Below are 22,947 nucleotides of genomic sequence, written 5' to 3'. Positions count from 1 at the left end.
CATTCATTCGTTCATTCCACTCTTTCTTTCCCAGATTGTCACATATATTGAGGATGGCAGGCTGCATCAGAGCTGAGGTTCTTAAGTGTCGCATCGGTGGGTTTCTGCATCGGGCCGATTTCACACCTGCAGTCTGGTTCTCTCTCACTGCAACACCGCCACCTTGTGGTTAAAACTATGGCCTCTTCCTCCTCTACCTCTATTGTTCCCTCTCTCTCTCTCTGTCTGTCTCTCTCTCTCTCTCTCTCCCGCTCCCTCTCTCCCTCTCTCCCTCCCTCTCTCCTGCCCCTGCTCCCTCTTTCCTGCCCCTGCTATCACACACACTGACACATACACACTGACAAACACTTACACACACACACATACTGACACACACACACATACTGACACACACATGGTGATGCCAGCCGATAGTGAATCATTGGATAATGAAGAGAGGTTTAGACAGTGATCAGCAGACGGCTCCCCAGTGTAATACTAATCAGAGGCTGCAGCATGGAGAAATTAGTCAACCTCTCCTCTCCTCCTCTCTCTCTCTCTCCTCTATCCCGCTATCCTGAGTTGTGACAGCCACTTAGTTTCTCATAACTCATAACAGAATACTGAGGAGAATGTGATGTTAAGGATTAAGTGGAAATGTTCCCCTCACACATTTTCAACAGTGACCTTGTTGACCTTGCGTTTGCAGTATTTTCCGTTCAGGGCTACGTCACATCTACTAGTGTAAATATACACAAAGATCTAAGAACAATTCTGAGATTTGTACTTTGAGATAAGCTGTCTATTACAGCTTCAAATAGTTTAAGGAGAGATGAAAACGTTTTGGGTCGTATATCAAGCGTTCATCCCTTAGGGGTCCTAATGTTGACAGTAGACAGAACAACACCAAGGGCGTCTCTGTGTGTGCCTGTCTGAAAGGAATGTTATTTGGGAGAGAGAAGAGATCCCTGGCTAGTGGAAGTGGGCCCTGACAGAAGAGGGGAGTAAACAAGAGGCCTACCTGACTCCTCTATCCTCCCCACACCCGACCAGCACCCACCTTCCCCCTTTCTCTGTTTCTCTTGGATCATTTGTCTGAAAATGACAGTTTTAGCCTTTTAGCAAAGATGTTAGCAAAGATGTTATGGGGTAAGCACAGAGGCATACTGTATATATATATATATATATATATATATATATATATATATATATATATATATATATATGCTGTGTTTGTGTTATCTACATACTTTATATCTATCTGCTGTGTTTGATACTATGACTATGGAGGACTAAGAAGGACAGGGCTGCTGACCTGTGGTAACCATCTGAACATGGACCTTGAAAAATGAAAATAGTTCATGCTGTGTTTGAGAGCACCTTCGCACATGTTTCCCATTATAGCTGTTTAATAGCACGTGTCAAGTCATGAACCACCAGAGATGTCAGTACACTTCCAAAACGACATCCATCAATCGATGAAGACCACATTATGACTTCATCCACTAACTGGCCTTCAGTAAGCGACCTCAGTTGGCTATAACAGCCTTACGTCACATGTTATAATAGACCGGCCCAGTTCACAGGCCCCTTCCATACACAGTGATCTCAGCTAGAGAAACCCATGATCTACATGCCAGCCCTGGCCTGGCTGGGTGCCAGCGTATGGGGCTGCTGGGTGATGAATGTGCAGCGCTCCACCACTTGACATTTCCCATTAAAACCAAGCAGCGCCTGATTTCCATTCCACGTGCACAGGCACAGGCCTCATCACTTTCTGTCCATGCATTATTATTGGCTGGAGCAGAATGGATCGCCTCATCACTTCTGCTGTCCGAGTGTTATCATTGGCTACTGGGGGATAGATTGCCTCGTCAGAGAGTATTCAGCGTTGAGAGTTCTGCATCTCGGAGAGAGAGGGAGGGAAGGATGGGGAGGTAGAGCAAGGGGGGATAGGCAGTGATAGAGAGAGAGAGAGAGAGAGAGAGAGAGAGAGAGAGAGAGAGAGAGAGCGAGAGAGAGATGTGGCCCTTGTGTGTGAGGCTGAGTTTCTATGACGACAACAAATTAAGCTAGATTTTTACTTAATGGCATTGACCCAGTGGTGTATGTTAGATTCTGTGATCAGGCCTAGGCGATGCGGACACAAATCCATAGGACAATAATTCAAGCAATGATCCGGATAACGATAGGCTATGAAAGACTATATGATATGAGGGTTTCTATTGGAAAACTTTGGGTGGCACAGCTGCCATTTGAATAAGACTGCTCCTCTGATACAGGTAAAGTAGCTAGCATTTAGATACAGTACCAGTCAAAAGTTTGGACACGCCTACTTATTCAAGGGTTTTTCTTTACTTTGACTATTTTCAACATTGTAGAATAATAGTGCAGACATCAAAACTATGAAATAACACATATGGAATCATGTAGTAACCAAAAAAGTGTTAAATATATTTTAGATTTTAGATTCCTCAAAGTAGCGTTGATGACAGCTTTGCACACTCCTGGCATTCTCTCAACCAGCTTCATGAGGTAGTCACCCGGAATGCTTTTCCAACAGTCTTGAAGGAGTTCCCACATATGCTGAACACTTGTTGATAGCTTTTTCTTCACGCTGAGGTCCAACTCATCCCAAACCATCTCAATTGGGTTAAAGTCAGGTGATTGTGGAGGCCAGGTCATCTGATGCAGCACTCCATCACTGTCCTTCTTGGTCAAATAATCCTTACACAGCCTGGAGGTGTGTTTTCGGTCATTGTTCTGTTGAAAAACAAATCATAGTCCCACTAAGCACAAACCAGATGGGATGGTGTATTGCTGCAGAATGCTGTTAGCCATACTGGTTAAGTTTGCCTTGAATTCTAAATAAATCACTGACAGTGTCACCAGCAAAGCATCCCCACACCATTACACCTCCTCCTCCATGCTTCACGGTGGGAACCACACATGCAGAGATCCTCCGTTCACCTACTCTGTGTCTCACAAAGACACGGCGGATGGAACCAAAAATCTCACATTTGGACTCATCAGACCAACGGACAGATTTTAAGCGGTCTAATGTCCATTGCTCGTGTTTCTTGGCCCAAGCAAGTCTCTTCTTCTAATTGGTGTCCTTTAGAAGTGGTTTCTTTGCAGCAATTCAACCATGAAGGCCTGATTCCCGCAGTTTCCTCTGAACAGTTGATGTTGAAATGTGTCTGTTCCTTGAACTCTGTGAAGCATTTATTTGGTCTGCAATCTGAGGTGCAGTTAATTGCCGATTTCTGAGGCTGGTAACTCTAATGAACGTATCCTTTGCAGCAGAGGTAACTCTGGATCTTCCTTTCTTGTGGCGGGCCTCATGAGAGACAGTTTCATCATAGCGCTTGATGTTTTTTTGCAACTGGACGTAAAGAAACTATACTATTTATTGAAATGTTCTGCATTGACTGACCTTCATGTCTTGAAGTACTGATGGACTGTCATTTCTCTTTGCTTATTTGAGCTGTTCTTGCTATAATATGGACTTGGTCTTTTACCAAATAGTTATCTTCTGTATACCACCCCTAACTTGTCACAACACAACACAAGTGATTGGCTCAAATGCATTAAGAAGGAAAGAAATTCCACAAATGAACTTTTAACAAGGCACACCAGTTAATTTAAATGCATTCCAGGTGACTACCTCATGAAGCTGGTTGAGAGAATGCCAAGAGTGTGCAAAGCTGTCATCAAGGCAAAGGGTTCAGTTGACATACCACACACAGGAACTTTTGAAGACTTTTCTCAGTGTGTGTTGGATGCCATATCTTAGGAAAGCTAATGGGTGTAAGTACTGTATCTGATAGAGCTTGGCCTGCAAACTCCCCAAACATTATCCCAGGGCTTATGTTCCAGCTAATACAAACAGGGAACATTCAGTAAAGAGGGAACAGACAGGGGGACTTTTTCGGAACTAAAGAGATGATACCAGAGACTCTGCACGTCACACCACTACATCATCCTAATAGAAGGAAACACAATATGTATCATATAACGTTTGGTACATTATAACATAATTGGGAAAACCCCACGTCTGTTTACAGATTAATCCTATAGTCTTAGTCCTGGGATCAACTGGGATATCAATCCCCAGTTTTAGTAAACAAACCACACAATGAGAATACTCTGATTGGGCCGTCATCTCAGATATCCCCCAGAATGTGTGTGGCTGATCTGATCCAGGACCAACTGATCCTATACCCCTGACACTAACATGGTAGAAATATAATTACTATCCATAGAAATATAATTACTAGAATGGGTCACCCATAGTAATTATGTTTCTAAGAAGATTGTAACAAATAGCAAAAACTGACCTTAGATCAGGCCTTAGGGCTGACATTTATCCTGTGGCACCATAACATGCCTTCTCTTGCCAGACGCCAGATTTTCATTTAAAGAGGAATGTTGTGGCATCTACTGTTACATGCCGTGGTGGGATACAGTACAGATGAAGGACCTTAATTTGATCACTCTATTGAAGGAAAACTTTCCTGCAATGAAGGAAATGTTACATTTGTAGTGTATTTGAGGTTTAAAAAGGCTTCTGAAATGTGTCATTTCCACTTTTAAACTTTTACCTTACGCAAAATGTATCACCCCCTACAAAAATATCCATTAATTATAATCCACATGATAATTCACATTTCCTGTTGCTACAGGATTATTTTCCCGCTGTAGTAAACTGGCTCAAATTAAGATTCTACATCTGTATGTGGCGGAGGGTTAAAATATGAAATACACCAAATGTTTAGTGACAATTGGGAACCTCCAACACCCGGACAGCAGAAGTGCTGAGGCAATCCATGGCTCCAGGGTTATAATGTGACACCGTTTCAGGTTGTAGCATGTTTGTTTGGGTGGATTAGTGTACACTAAGGCCTCACTTTCACACTACGTATTTTACATAGCTCTCCCATAGACAATGCATTGGCAGGCGGCAGAGCCATACAATACATCATGCAGAAAATGGGAAAATGTCTAACCTGCATGTTGGCACCAAGTGGAATCAGACAGAGCTCAAGCTCACACTAATCCAAAATGTCTCCAAGGTGGATAGGGGAGGGATTTGGGATTGGGTGTGTTTATCTAGGCCTCATCACCAATGGCACCCTATTCCCTTTTATAGTGCACTACTTTTTACCAGGACCCATTTGGGACAAACCCTATAGAAGTAGGATCTTCATTTGATCACCCTTTTGTTGCTGAGAATTTCCCTGCAAAGTATTGAGTATTAAGGGGCTTCTAAAGTTTGTAAATTCAGTCTTGCCCTAACGAAAAATGTATCAACTCCATTAACTATAATCCACATAATAATTCACATTTCCTGTTTCTGCAAGATTATTTTCCTACTGTAGCAAACTGGCTCAAATTAAGATCCTATATCTGTATAGCTCTGGAGGCAGGTCCCCTCAGCCACCTCTGAATGCACCGGAGTCGCCGTGTCTGTTCCACCAATCACAGTCCCAGCCACTGACACATGACATTCCATTCAGAGCACCTAGGCAACAGCATGCCCAGGGGAAACGTGGAAATAACAACAAATAACAACAGAAGAGCTAGAATTAGCACAGACTCCAGTCATTTGTCCTCGCCAGTTAGGAGGAAAATAGCAAAATGGAAGTGTTTCTCTGTGTTTATTCAAGGTAAATGGGGCATGTAAAAGAGGGATTTAACAACCTTATTGAGTGAACACTTCCACTCCCAGTTCAGTCATGAAAGCATGTTTACAGGACAAATAACCCCAGAGGCCTGCTAGCACTCTAATCTTCGAAAAGAACCAGAAAAGGACATGGGGAAAGAGCCCACAGACAACAATGACATGTTATGTAATAATCAGACTGAGATAGCCTGAAGACAACTGTCCATTTATGACAAAGATAATTAATACATTATTATATTCTAGCTTGTTACAAAATAAAGGAGGTGCCATTGAAATAGGGGTGTAATTACAATATACTTTCAGTTTCTTCACCTTCATCATTGTCACGTACGTGTGTATAATGAAACTCACAGAAAACAATAAAGTGCGAAACGAAACGTGAAACGTAGTGCTGGCAGGCAACTCGACATAGACAAGATCCCACAAAAACCCAGTATGATCCCCAATCAGAGACAACGATAGACAGCTGCCTCTGATTGGGAACCATACCAGGCCAGCATAGAAATGAAAAAACTAGACTACCCACCCTAGTCACACCCTGACTTAACCAAAATAGAGAATAAAAAGGATCTCTAAGGTCAGGACGTGACAATCATGTAATTAATTACCCACTTATCCCGAGCGGTAAAGTGCCCTGTGACTTAATTCAACCACTGAACGTTGACTTTGATGTGATGGGGATTATGGAATGAAATGGGCAGGAGCAATGGGAATTCCATGTGGAAGATGATCCCTCAAATCTGCTGTATTCACACAACCCTCCTTAAGATGAGGGGGTGGAAACCTACGTTATTGTACTAGCTTTCATTTGAGCTTTCCGTCCGTCTCAATGAGAGATTTAAAGCATTCTCTCTGACCCACTGACAGATAGGCCTGCTGGACGTAACTACAGTAGAACGCTCTTCAGAATGCGTATCATGTATCTGCCATTGTTTCATCTAGAGACCTGTGTGTAACAGTGAAACAACGGGACCTCAGCCCAGGCACAAACAACACACACACACACACACGCGCACACTCATTCGTGTGAGTGTGAGTGTGAGTGTGATTGTGTGTGCTCACATTGTGTGTGTGTGTGTGTGTGTGTGTGTGTGTGTGTGTGGTCGGGGGTGTGTCAGGTAAGAGTGAGGCAGGGGTTGCCGTGGTAACACAGCACAGAGGACACTGTGTTTCCCTGTAGAGCTAGCGAGTGAGAGGAATGTGGCACGGCATTGTGGGAGAACGGGAGAGCCACACTCGTACACATACCTTATCAGATAATTACACAACCGCTGTGTGTGTGTGTGTGTGTGTGTGTGTGTGTGTGTGTGTGTGTGTGTGTGTGTGTGTGTGTGTGTGTGTGTGTGTGTGTGTGTGTGCGTGCGTGCGTGCGTGCGTGTGGGCTTATGTGACCCTCTCAGGGAGGAGCTGTCAGTTTGTATGATAATGTTAAAAAAGAGAGTCAGTGAAAATGTGTGTATACGTGGTACAATCAATCTTCTACATAAACATTACTATGGATGTCTACAGTGTCCAGCTTGCCATGTCAGCCTTCTCCTGTATTGATATGACTCGTTCTCCTGTATTGATATGACTCTTTCTCCTGTATTGATATGACTCTTTCTCCTGTATTGATATGACTCTTTCTCCTGTATTGATATGACACCTTCTCCTGTATTGATATTACTATTTTACTGTATTAATATTAATCTTTCTCCTGTATTGATATGACTCTTTCTCCTCTATTGATATGACTCTTTCTCCTGTATTGATATGACTCTTTCTCCTGTATTGATATGACACCTTCTCCTGTATTGATATTACTATTTTACTGTATTAATATTAATCTTTCTCCTGTATTGATATGACTCTTTCTCCTCTATTGATATGACTCTTTCTCCTGTATTGATATGACTCTTTCTCCTGTATTGATATGACTCTTTCTCCTGTATTGATATGACTCTTTCTCCTGTATTGACATGACTCTTTCTCCTGTATTGATATGACTCTTTCTCCTGTATTGATATGACTCTTTTACTTTATTGATATGACTCTCCTGTATTGATATGAATCTTCCTCCTGTATTGATATGAATCTTCCTCCTGTATTGATATGACTCTTTCTCCTGTATTGACATGACTCTTTCTCCTGTATTGATATGACTCTTTCTCCTATATTGATATGAATCTTTCTCCTGTATTGATATGACTCTTTTACTTTATTGATATGACTCTCCTGCATTGATATGAATCTTACTCCTGTATTGATATGACTCTCCTGTATTGATATGAATCTTTCTCCTGTATTGATATGACTCTTTCTCCTGTATTGATATGACTCTTTCTCCTGTATTGATATGACACCTTCTCCTGTATTGATATTACTATTTTACTGTATTGATATTAATCTTTCTCCTGTATTGATATGACTCTTTCTCCACTATTGATATGACTCTTTCTCCTGTATTGATATAACTATTTCTCCTGTATTGATATGACTCTTTCTCCTGTATTGATATGACTCTTTCTCCTGTATTGATATGACTCTTCTCCTGTACTGATATGACTATTTCTCGTGCATTGATATGACTCTTTCTCCTATATTGATATGACTCTTTCTCCTGTATTGATATGACTCTTTTACTTTATTGATATGACTCTCCTGCATTGATATGAATCTTACTCCTGTATTGATATGACTCTCCTGTATTGATACGAATCTTTCTCCTGTATTGATATGAATCTTTCTCCTGTATTGATATGACTCTTTCTCCTCTATTGATAAGACTCTTTCTCCTGTATTGATATGACTCTTTCTCCTGCATTGATATGACACCTTCTCCTGTATTGATGTTACTCTTTTACTGTATTGATATTAATCTTTCTCCTGTATTGATATGACTCTTTCTCCTGTATTGATATGACTCTTTCTCCTGTATTGATATGACTCTTTCTCCTGTATTGACATGACTCTTTCTCCTGTATTGATATGACTCTTTCTCCTGTATTGATATGACTCTTTTACTTCATTGATATGACTCTCCTGTATTGATATGAATCTTCCTCCTGTATTGATATGAATCTTCCTCATGTATTGATATGACTCTTTCTCCTGTATTGACATGACTCTCTCTGCTGTATTGATATGACTCTTTCTCCTATATTGATATGACTCTCCTGTATTGATATGAATCTTCCTCCTATATTGATATGACTCTCCTGTATTGATATGAATATTTCTCCTGTATTGATATGACTCTTTCTCCTGTATTGATATGACTCTTTTACTTTATTGTGACTCTCCTGTATTGATATGACTCTTTCTCCTCTATTGATATGACTCTTTCTCCTGTATTGATATGACTATTCTCCTGTATTGATATGACACCTTCTCCTGTATTGATATTACTATTTTACTGTATTAATATTAATCTTTCTCCTGTATTGATATGACTCTTTCTCCTCTATTGATGTGACTCTTTCTCCTGTATTTGTATGACTTTTTCTCCTGTATTGACATGACTCTTTCTCCTGTATTGATATGACTCTTTCTCCTGTATTGATATGACTCTTTTACTTTATTGATATGATTCTCCTGTATTGATATGAATCTTCCTCCTGTATTGATATGAATCTTCCTCCTGTATTGATATGACTCTTTCTCCTGTATTGACATGACTCTTTCTCCTGTATTGATATGAATCTTCCTCCTATATTGATATGACTCTCCTGTATTAATATGACTCTTTCTCCTGTATTGATATGACTCTTTCTCCTGTATTGATATGACTCTTTTACTTTATTGTGACTCTCCTGTATTAATATGACTCTTTCTCCTCTATTGATATGACTCTTTCTCCTGTATTGATATGACTCTTTCTCCTGTATTGATATGACACCTTCTCCTGTATTGATATTACTATTTTACTGTATTGATATTAATCTTTCTCCTGTATTGATATGAGTCTTTCTCCACTATTGATATGACTCTTTCTCCTGTATTGATATAACTCTTTCTCCTGTATTGATATGACTCTTTCTCCTGTATTGATATGACTCTTTCTCCTGTATTGATATGACTCTTCTCCTGTACTGATAAGACTATTTCTCGTGCATTGATATGACTCTTTCTCCTATATTGATATGACTCTTTCTCCTGTATTGATATGACTCTTTTACTTTATTGATATGACTCTCCTGCATTGATATGAATCTTCCTCCTGTATTGATATGACTCTCCTGTATTGATATGAATCTTTCTCCTGTATTGATATGACTCTTTCTCCTGTATTGATATGACTCTTTTACTTTATTGTGACTCTCCTGTATTGATATGACTCTTTCTCCTCTATTGATATGACTCTTTCTCCTGTATTGATATGACTCTTTCTCCTGTATTGATATGACACCTTCTCCTGTATTGATGTTACTCTTTTACTGTATTGATATTAATCTTTCTCCTGTATTGATATGACTATTTCTCCTGTATTGATATGACTCTTTCTCCTGTATTGATATGACTCTTTCTCCTGTATTGACATGACTCTTTCTCCTGTATTGATATGACTCTTTCTCCTGTATTGATATGACTCTTTTACTTCATTGATATGACTCTCCTGTATTGATATGAATCTTCCTCCTGTATTGATATGAATCTTCCTCCTGTATTGATATGACTCTTTCTCCTGTATTGACATTACTCTTTCTCCTGTATTGATATGACTCTTTCTCCTATATTGATATGACTCTTTCTCCTGTATTGATATGACTCTTTTACTTTATTGATATGACTCTCCTGTATTGATATGAATCTTCCTCCTATATTGATATGACAATCCTGTATTGATATGAATCTTTCTCCTGTATTGATATGACTCTTTCTCCTCTATTGATATGACTCTTTTACTTTATTGTGACTCTCCTGTATTGATATGACTCTTTCTCCTCTATTGATATGACTCTTTCTCCTGTATTGATATGACTCTTTCTCCTGTATTGATATGACACCTTCTCCTGTATTTTTATTACTATTTTACTGTATTGATATTAATCTTTCTCCTGTATTGATATGACTCTTCTCCTGTACTGATATGACTATTTCTCCTGTATTGATATTACTCTTTTACTGTATTGATATTAATCTTTCTCCTGTATTGATATGACACTTTCTCCTCTATTGATATGACTCTTCTCCTGTACTGATATGACTCTTTCTCCTGTATTGATATGACTCTTCTCCTGTACTGATATGACTCTTTCTCCTGTATTGATATGACTCTTTCTCCTGTATTGATATGACTCTTTCTCCTGTATTGATATGACTCTTTCTCCTGTATTGATATGACTCTTTCCCCTGTATTGATATGACTCTTTCTCCTGTATTGACATTACTCTTTCTCCTGTATTGATATGACTCTTTCTCCTGTATTGATATGACTCTTTCTCCTGTATTGATATGACTCTTTCCCCTGTATTGATATGACTCTTTCTCCTGTATTGACATGACTCTTTCTCCTGTATTGATATGACTCTTTCTCCTGTATTGATATGACTCTATTACTTTATTGATATGACTCTCCTGTATTGATATGAATCTTCCTCCTGTATTGATATGACTCTTTCTCCTGTATTGATATAAATCTTTCTCCTGTATTGATATGACTCTCCTGTGTTGATATGAATCTTCCTCCTGTATTGATATAAATCTTCCTCCTGTATTGATATGACTCTTTCTCCTATATTGATATGAATCCTCCTCCTGTATTGATATGAATCTTCCTCCTGTATTGATATGACTCTTTCTCCTGTATTGATATGAATCTTCTCCTGTATTGATATGACTCTCCTGTATTGATATGAATCTTTCTCCTGTATTGATATGACTCCCTCTCCTGTATTGATATGACTCTCTCTCTTATATTGATATGACTCGTTCTCCTGTATTGATATGACTCTTTCTCCTGTATTGATATGACTCTTTTACTTTATTGATATGATTATCCTGTATTGATATGAATCTTCCTCCTGTATTGATATGACACTTTCTCCTGTATTGATATGACTCTCTCTCCTGTATTGATATGACTCTCTCTCCTGTATTGATATGACTCTTTCTCCTGTATTAATATGACTCTTTCTCCTGTATTGATATTACCATTTTACTTTATTGATATGATTATCCTGTATTGATATGACTCCTTCTCCTGTATTGATATGACTCTTTCTCCTGTATAGGTATGACTCCCACTCCTGTATTGATTTGACTATTTCTCCTGTATTGATATGACTCTTTCTCCTATATTGATATGACACTTTCTCCTCTATTGATATGGCTCTTCTCCTGTACTGATATGACTCTTTCTCCTGTATTGATATGACTCTTTCTCCTGTATTGATATGACTATTTCTCCTGTATTGATATGACTCTTTCTCCTATATTGATATGACTCTTTCTCCTGTATTGATATGACTCTTTTACTTTATTGATATGACTCTCCTGTATTGATATGGACTCTTTCTCCTGTATTGATATTACTATTTTACTTTATTGATATGACTCTCCTGTATTGATATGAATCTTCCGCCTGTATTGATATGAATCTTCCTCCTGTATTGATATGACTCTTTCTCCTGTATTGATATGACTATTTTACTTTATTGATATGACTCTCCTGTATTGATATGAATCTTCCGCCTGTATTGATATGAATCTTCCTCCTGTATTGATATGACTCTTTCTCCTGTATTGATATGAATTTTTCTCCTGTATTGATATGAATCTTCGTCCTGTATTGATATGACTCTTTCTCCTGTATTGATATGAATCTTCCTCCTGTATTGATATGAATCTTCCTCTTGTATTGATATGACTCTTTCTCCTGTATTGATATGAATCTTTCTCCTGTATTGATATGACTCTCCTGTATTGATATGAATCTTTCTCCTGTATTGATATGACTCTTTAACTTTATTGTGACTCTCCTGTAATGATATGACTCTCCTGTCTTGATATGACTCTTACTCCTGTATTGATATGACTATTTTACTTTATTGATATGACTCTCCTGTATTGATATGAATCTTCCTCCTGTATTGATATGACTCTTTGTCCTGTATTGATATGACTCCTTCTCCTCTATTGATATGACTCTTCTCCTGTATTGGTATGACTCCTTCTCCTGTATTGATGTGACTCTCTCTCCTGTATTGATATGAATATTTTACTGTATTGATATGAATCTTTCTCCTGTATTGATATGACTCTTTCTCCTGTATTGATATGACTCTTTCTCCTGTATTGACATGACTCTTTCTCCTGTATTGATATGACTCTTTCTCCTGTATTGATATGACTATTTTACTTTATTGATATGACTCTCCTGTATTGATATGAATCTTCCGCCTGTATTGATATGAATCTTCCTCCTGTATTGATATGACTCTTTCTCCTGTATTGATATGAATTTTTCTCCTGTATTGATATGAATCTTCGTCCTGTATTGATATGACTCTTTCTCCTGTATTGATATGAATCTTCCTCCTGTATTGATATGAATCTTCCTCTTGTATTGATATGACTCTTTCTCCTGTATTGATATGAATCTTTCTCCTGTATTGATATGACTCTCCTGTATTGATATGAATCTTTCTCCTGTATTGATATGACTCTTTAACTTTATTGTGACTCTCCTGTATTGATATGACTCTCCTGTCTTGATATGACTCTTACTCCTGTATTGATATGACTATTTTACTTTATTGATATGACTCTCCTGTATTGATATGAATCTTCCTCCTGTATTGATATGACTCTTTGTCCTGTATTGATATGACTCCTTCTCCTCTATTGATATGACTCTTCTCCTGTATTGGTATGACTCCTTCTCCTGTATTGATATGACTCTCTCTCCTGTATTGATATGAATATTTTACTGTATTGATATGAATCTTTCTCCTGTATTGATATGACTCCCTCTCTTGTATTGATATGACTCCTTCTACTGTATAGATATGACTCTTCTCCTGTATTGATATTAATCTTTCTCCTGTATTGATATGACTCTTTTACTGTATTGATATGAATCTTTCTCCTGTATTGATATGCATCTTTCTCCTGTATTGATATGACTCTCTCTCTTATATTGATATGACTCTCTCTCCTGTATTGATATGACTCTTTCTCCTGTATTGATATTACTATTTTACTTTATTGATATGATTATCCTGTATTGATATGACTCCTTCTCCTGTATTGATATGACTCTTTCTCCTGTATAGGTATGACTCCCACTCCTGTATTGATATGACTCTTTCTCCTGTATTGATATGACTCTTTCTCCTATATTGATATGACTCTTTCTCCTGTATTGATATGACTCTTTTACTTTATTGACATGACTCTCCTGTATTGATATGAATCTTCCTCCTGTATTGATATGACTCTTTCTCCTGTATTGATATGAATCTTCCTCCTGTATTGATATGAATCTTCCTCCTGTATTGATATGACTCTTTCTCCTGTATTGATATGAATATTTATCCTGTATTGATATGACTCTCCTGTATTGATATGAATCTTTCTCCTGTATTGATATGACTCTTTAACTTTATTGTGACTCTCTTGTATTGATATGACTCTCCTGTATTGATATGACTCTTACTCCTGTATTGATATGACTATTTTACTTTATTGATATGACTCTCCTGTATTGATATGAATCTTTTACTGTATTGATATTAATCTTTCTCCTGTATTGATATGACACTTTCTCCTCTATTGATATGACTCTTCTCCTGTACTGATATGACTCTTTCTCCAGTATTGATATGACTCTTTCTCCTGTATTGATATGACTCTTTCTCCTGTATTGACATGACTCTTCTCCTGTATTGATATGACTCTTTCTCCTGTATTGATATGACTCTTTTACTTTATTGTGACTCTCCTGTATTGATATGACTCTCCTGTATTGATAAGAAACTTCCTGCTGTATTGATATGACTCTTTTACTGTATTGATATGAATATTTCTCCTGTATTGATATGACTCTCTCTCCTGTATTGATATGACTCTCTCTCTTATATTGATATGACTCTTTCTCCTATATTGATATGACTCTTTCTCCTGTATTGATATGACACTTTTACTTTATTGATATGACTCTCCTGTATTGATATGGATCTTCCTCCTGTATTGATATGACTCTTTCTCCTGTATTGATATGAATCTTTCTCCTGTATTGATATGACTCTCCTGTATTGATATGAATCTTTCTCCTGTATTGATATTACTCTTTCTCCTGTATTGATATGACACCTTCTCCTGTATTGATATTACTCTTTACTGTATTGATATTAATCTTTCTCCTGTATTGATATGACTCTTTCTCCTCTATTGATATGACTCTTTCAGGTGTATTGATATGACACCTTCTCCTGTATTGATATTACTATTTTACTGTATTGATATTAATATTTCTCCTGTATTGATATGACACTTTCTCCTCTATTTATATGACTCTTCTCCTGTACTGATATGACTCTTTCTCCTGTATTGATATGACTCTTCTCCTGTACTGATATGACTCTTTCTCCTGTATTGATATGACTCTTCTACTGTATTGATATGACTCTTTCTCCTGTATTAATATGACTCTTTCTCCTGTATTGATATGACTCTTTCTCCTGTATTGATATGACCCTTTCTCCTGTACTGATATGACTCTTTCTCCTGTATTGATATGACTCTTCTCCTGTACTGATATGACTCTTTCTCCTGTATTGATATGACTCTTTCTCCTGTATTGATATGACTCTTTCTCCTGTATTGATATGACTCTTTCTCCTGTATTGATATGACTCTTTGTCCTGTATTGACATGACTCTTTCTCCTGTATTGATATGACTCTTTCTCCTGTATTGATATGACTCTTTTACTTTATTGATATGACTCTCCTGTATTGATATGAATCTTCCTCCTGTATTGATATGACTCTTTCTCCTGTATTGATATGACTCTTTCTCCTGTATTGATATGACTCTTTTACTTTATTGTGACTCTCCTGTATTGATATGACTCTCCTGTATTGATAAGAAACTTCCTGCTGTATTGATATGACTCTTTTACTGTATTGATATGAATATTTCTCCTGTATTGATATGACTCCCTCTCCTGTATTGATATGACTCTCTCTCTTATATTGATATGACTCTTTCTCCTGTATTGATATGACTCTTTTACTTTATTGACATGACTCTCCTGTACTGATATGACTCTTTCTCCTGTATTGATATGACTCTTTCTCCTGTATTGATATGACTCTTTCTCCTGTATTGATATGACTCTTTCTCCTGTATTGATATGACTCTTTCTCCTGTATTGACATGACTCTTTCTCCTGTATTGATATGACTCTTTCTCCTGTATTGATATGACTCTTTTACTTTATTGATATGACTCTCCTGTATTGATATGAATCTTCCTCCTGTATTGATATGAATCTTCCTCCTGTATTGATATGAATCTTCCTCCTGTATTGATATGACTCTTTCTCCTGTATTGATATGACTCTCCTGTATTGATATGAATCTTTCTCCTGTATTGATATGACTCTCTCTCTTATATTGATATGACTCTTTCTCCTGTATTGATATGACTCTTTTACTTTATTGTGACTCTCCTGTATTGATATGACTCTCCTGTATTGATAAGAAACTTCCTGCTGTATTGATATGACTCTTTTACTGTATTGATATGAATATTTCTCCTGTATTGATATGACTCCCTCTCCTGTATTGATATGACTCTCTCTCTTATATTGATATGACTCTTTCTCCTGTATTGATATGACTATTTTACTTTATTGACATGACTCTCCTGTATTGATATGAATCTTCCTCCTGTATTGATATGACTCTTTATCCTGTATTGATATGAATCTTTCTCCTGTATTGATATGACTCTCCTGTATTGATATGAATCTTTCTCCTGTATTGATATGACTCTTTCTCCTCTATTGATATGACTCTTTCTCCTGTATTGATATGACTCTTTCTCCTGTATTGATATGACACCTTCTCCTGTATTGATATTACTCTTTTACTGTATTGATATTAATCTTTCTCCTGTATTGATATGACTCTTTCTCCTCTATTGATATGACTCTTTTACTGTATTGATATGACACCTTCTCCTGTATTGATATTACTCTTTTACTGTATTGATATTAATCTTACTCCTGTATTGATATGACACTTTCTCCTCTATTGATATGACTCTTCTCCTGTACTGATATGACTCTTTCTCCTGTATTGATATGACTCTTCTCCTGTACTGATATGACTCTTTCTCCTGTATTGATATGACTCTTTCTCCTGTATTGATATGACTATTTCTCCTGTATTGACATGACTCTTTCTCCTGTATTGATATGACTCTTTCTCCTGTATTGATATGACTATTTTACTTTATTGATATGACTCTCCTGTATTGATATGAATCTTCCTCCTGTATTGATATGAATATTCCTCCTGTATTGATATGACTCTTTCTCCTGTATTGATATGAATCTTTCTCCTGTATTGATATGAATCTTCCTCCTGTATTGATATGACTCTTTCTCCTGAATTGATATGAATCTTCCTCCTGTATTGATATGAATATTCCTCTTGTATTGATATGACTCTTTCTCCTGTATTGATATGAATCTTTCTCCTGTATTGATATGACTCTCCTGTATTGATATGAATCTTTCTCCTGTATTGATATGACAACTTCTCCTGTATTGATATTATTATTTTACTGTATTGATATTAATCTTTCTCCTGTATTGATATGACACTTTCTCCTCTATTGATATGGCTCTTCTCCTGTACTGATATGACTCTTTCTCCTGTATTGATATGACTCTTTCTCCTGTATTGATATGACTCTTTCTCCTGTATTGATATGACTCTTTCTCCTGTATTGACATGACTCCTTCTCCTGTATTGATATGACTCTTTCTCCTGTATTGATATGACTATTTTACTTTATTGATATGACTCTCCTGTATTGATATGAATCTTCCGCCTGTATTGATATGAATCTTCCTCCTGTATTGATATGACTCTTTCTCCTGTATTGATATGAATTTTTCTCCTGTATTGATATGAATCTTCGTCCTGTATTGATATGACTCTTTCTCCTGTATTGATATGAATCTTCCTCCTGTATTGATATGAATCTTCCTCTTGTATTGATATGACTCTTTCTCCTGTATTGATATGAATCTTTCTCCTGTATTGATATGACTCTTTAACTTTATTGTGACTCTCCTGTATTGATATGACTCTCCTGTCTTGATATGACTCTTACTCCTGTATTGATATGACTATTTTACTTTATTGATATGACTCTCCTGTATTGATATGAATCTTCCTCCTGTATTGATATGACTCTTTGTCCTGTATTGATATGACTCCTTCTCCTCTATTGATATGACTCTTCTCCTGTATTGGTATGACTCCTTCTCCTGTATTGATATGACTCTCTCTCCTGTATTGATATGAATATTTTACTGTATTGATATGACGCTTTCTCCTGTATTGATATGAATCTTCCTCCTGTATTGATATGAATCTTCCTCTTGTATTGATATGACTCTTTCTCCTGTATTGATATGAATCTTTCTCCTGTATTGATATGACTCTTTAACTTTATTGTGACTCTCCTGTATTGATATGACTCTCCTGTCTTGATATGACTCTTACTCCTGTATTGATATGACTATTTTACTTTATTGATATGACTCTCCTGTATTGATATGAATCTTCCTCCTGTATTGATATGACTCTTTGTCCTGTATTGATATGACTCCTTCTCCTCTATTGATATGACTCTTCTCCTGTATTGGTATGACTCCTTCTCCTGTATTGATATGACTCTCTCTCCTGTATTGATATGAATATTTTACTGTATTGATATGAATCTTTCTCCTGTATTGATATGACTCCCTCTCTTGTATTGATATGACTCTTTCTCTTGTATTGATATGACTCTTTGTCCTGTATTGATATGACACCTTCTCCTCTATTGATATAACTCTTCTCCTGTATTGGTATGACTCCTTCTACTGTATTGATATGACTCTTCTCCTGTATTGATATGAATCTTTCTCCTGTATTGATATGACTCTTTTACTGTATTGATATGAATCTTTCTCCTGTATTGATATGCATCTTTCTCCTGTATTGATATGACTCTCTCTCTTATATTGATATGACTCTCTCTCCTGTATTGATATGACTCTTTCTCCTGTATTGATATTACTATTTTACTTTATTGATATGATTATCCTGTATTGATATGACTCTCTCTCCTGTATTGATATGAATATTTTACTGTATTGATATGAATCTTTCTCCTGTATTGATATGACTCCCTCTCTTGTATTGATATGACTCTTTCTCCTGTATTGATATGACTCTTTCTCTTGTATTGATATGACTCTTTGTCCTGTATTGATATGACACCTTCTCCTCTATTGATATAACTCTTCTCCTGTATTGGTATGACTCCTTCTACTGTATTGATATGACTCTTTTACTGTATTGATATGAATCTTTCTCCTGTATTGATATGACTCTTTTACTGTATTGATATGAATCTTTCTCCTGTATTGATATGCATCTTTCTCCTGTATAGGTAAGACTCCCACTCCTGTATTGATATGACTCTTTCTCCTGTATTGATATGACTCTTTCTCCTATATTGATATGACTCTTTCTCCTGTATTGATATGACTCTTTTACTTTATTGACATGACTCTCCTGTATTGATATAAATCTTCCTCCTGTATTGATATGACTCTTTCTCCTGTATTGATATGAATCTTCCTCCTGTATTGATATGAATCTTCCTCCTGTATTGATATGACTCTTTCTCCTGTATTGATATGAATATTTATCCTGTATTGATATGACTCTCCTGTATTGATATGAATCTTTCTCCTGTATTGATATGACTCTTGAACTTTATTGTGACTCTCTTGTATTGATATGACTCTCCTGTATTGATATGACTCTTACTCCTGTATTGATATGACTATTTTACTTTATTGATATGACTCTCCTGTATTGATATGAATCTTTTACTGTATTGATATTAATCTTTCTCCTGTATTGATATGACACTTTCTCCTCTATTGATATGACTCTTCTCCTGTACTGATATGACTCTTTCTCCTGTATTGATATGACTCTTCTCCTGTACTGATATGACTCTTTCTCCTGTATTGATATGACTCTTTCTCCTGTATTGATATGACTCTTTCTCCTGTATTGACATGACTCTTCTCTTGTATTGATATGACTCTTTCTCCTGTATTGATATGACTATTTTACTTTATTGATATGACTCTCCTGTATTGATATGAATCTTCCTCCTGTATTGATATGAATCTTCCTCCTGTATTGATATGACTCTTTCTCCTGTATTGATATGAATCTTTCTCCTGTATTGATATGAATCTTCCTCCTGTATTGATATGACTCTTTCTCCTGTATTGATATGAATCTTCCTCCTGTATTGATATGAATCTTCCTCCTGTATTGATATGAATCTTCCTCCTGTATTGATATGACTCTTTCTCCTATATTGATATGAATCTTCCTCCTGTATTGATATGAATCTTTCTCCTGTATTGATATGACTCTTTAACTTTATTGTGACTCTCCTGTATTGATATGACTCTTACTCCTGTATTGATATGACTCTTACTCCTGTATTGATATGACTCTTTGTCCTGTATTGATATGACTCCTTCTCCTCTATTGATATGACCCTTCTCCTGTATTGATATGACTCTCTCTCCTTTATTGATATGAATCTTTTACTGTATTGATATGACTCTTTCTCCTGTATTGATGTGACTCCCTCTCTTGTATTGATATGACTCTTTCTCCTGTATTGATATGACTCTTTCTCTTGTATTGATATGACTCTTTGTCCTGTATTGATATGACTCCTTCTCCTCTATTGATATGACTCTTCTCCTGTATTGGCATGACTCCTTCTACTGTATTGATATGACTCTTTGACTGTATTGATATGAATCTTTCTCCTGTATTGATATGCATCTTTCTCCTGTATTGATATGACTCCCTCTCTTGTATTGATATGACTCTTTCTCCTGTATTGATATGACTCTTTTACTTTATTGATATGACTCTCCTGTATTGATATGAATATTCCTCCTGTATTGATATGACTATTTTACTGTATTGATATGACTCTTTCTCCTGTATTGATATGACCCTTTGTCCTGTATTGATATGACTCTTTTACTGTATTGATATGAATCGTTCTCCTGTATTGATATGACCCTTTGTCCTGTATTGATATGACTCCTTTTCCTCTATTGATATGACTCTTCTCCTGTATTGGTATGACTCATTCTCCTGTATTGATATGACTCTCTCTCTCTTGTATTGATATGACTCTTTCTCCTGTATTGATATGACTCTTTTACTTTATTGATATGACTCTCCTGTATTGATATGAATATTCCTCCTGTATTGATATGACTATTTTACTGTATTGATATGACTCTTTCTCCTGTATTGATATGACCCTTTGTCCTGTATTGATATGACTCTTTTACTGTATTGATATGAATCGTTCTCCTGTATTGATATGACCCTTTGTCCTGTATTGATATGACTCCTTTTCCTCTATTGATATGACTCTTCTCCTGTATTGGTATGACTCATTCTCCTGTATTGATATGACTCTCTCTCTCTTGTATTGATATGACTCTTTCTCCTGTATTGATATGAATCTTTCTCAGTGTGAGGAGCTCTGGTCATAAGCTACTGTTCGTCTCCAGCCAAACATGGACTGACACCCTGTGTCTAACACTGGCCTGTGGTCTGCCACTGAGCTGACAGACGGAGAGAAAGAGAGAGCAGCCTGTACACAGCCAGACGCCTCTGCATCCCAAATGACACCCTATTCCCTGGGTAGTGCACTACTTTTGACCCACAAGGCCCTGGTCAAAGGTAGTGCACTATAAAGGGAATAGGGTGCGTTTTGGGATGTAACCTATCTCTCACTCAATCTCTTTAAGAGATAAAGTAGGAGGATTCCTATAGGAGACACAATAGCATAGACATGTAATAAACATTGTGTGTGTGCATTTTATAAAAAGAGTAGGTAACCTAGAGGATAGTGTTGGGCCTGTATTTTTTATTGAACCTTTATTTAATTAGGCACGTCAGTTATGAACAAATTCTTATTTACAATGACGGCCTACACCGGCCAAGCCTTAACCCGGACGGGCCAATTGTAACTCTGGGCCAATTGTACGCCGCCCTATGGGACTCCCAATCACGGCTGGTTGTGATACAGCTTTGAATCAAACCAGGTCTGTAGTGACGCCTTTAGCACTGAGATGCAGTGCCATACACCGCTGCGCCACTTGGGAGCCCAAGTGTAACGAAAGGTTGCTGGTTCAAATCCCCGAGCCAACTTGGTGAAAAAGTTTTTGATGTGCCCTTGAGCAAGGTACTTAACCCTAATTGGTCCTGTAAGTAGCTCTGGATAAGAGTGTCTGATAAAATGTATATTGAGGTGTTTATGTTTTTATCCTCACAACGTTCCATTGGTCAAAAACTGGTTGAATCAAGGTTCTTTCCACATCATTTCAACAACAAAAATGTAATTTGAAAATGTTGAATCAACATGGAAAACTGATTGGATTTGAAAAAAGTCATCAACATCAGGGAATTTCGTTGTTTTTCCATCCAACGTTTTACCTAAATCCAATAACATGATGACATGTTTAGATGATTTCACGTTGAATTCACGTTAGTTGACAACTCAACCAAATGTAAATCAAAACCAGACGTTGAACTGATGTCTGTGCCCAGTGGGATGTGAAGGGATGAAACGCAGTGTTTTAAGGCCCAGCCCACTTCTGCCATGTCATGACATACCTGGACCACCTATTGAGATGTGCCTTTTGTTTAGTAAATCAGTTGTCAAATAAGGTGATAAGGAGACTGGGCGAAGTTAAGTCATCAATGTAAATGAAATGAGCACTTGACTTGACTGATGTGAAGGGTGTGCTGTTAGCCTTGAGTCCATCTGTCAACCCTACTATTACACAGCACCTTGGCCAGCTCTACCCAACCCACTCCACACACACACACACACACACACACAGGTAAACACCTGCCCAGGTGCAAAGGGGTTTTTGTATGAAGACCAAAGAGGTCTCCCTCTCTCTCACACACACCTCATAAATCCCAGTTGGGAGGTGGAGGG

At 37.1% G+C, this 22,947-nt stretch overlaps 1 protein-coding gene across 4 annotated transcripts in view; it reads right to left on the bottom strand.

Moving 5' to 3' along the window:
- The window catches only part of LOC110495438 (tensin), a 225,381-nt gene that overhangs the window by 201,056 nt on the left and 1,378 nt on the right, over nucleotides 1-22,947 (bottom strand). The window lies entirely within an intron of this gene.

This window comes from Oncorhynchus mykiss, chromosome 18 (assembly GCF_013265735.2).
Source record: "Oncorhynchus mykiss isolate Arlee chromosome 18, USDA_OmykA_1.1, whole genome shotgun sequence".
NCBI classification, from domain to species: domain Eukaryota; kingdom Metazoa; phylum Chordata; class Actinopteri; order Salmoniformes; family Salmonidae; genus Oncorhynchus; species Oncorhynchus mykiss.
Note: the sequence above shows the minus strand (reverse complement) of the source record. Positions and strands in the feature narration are given on the sequence as shown.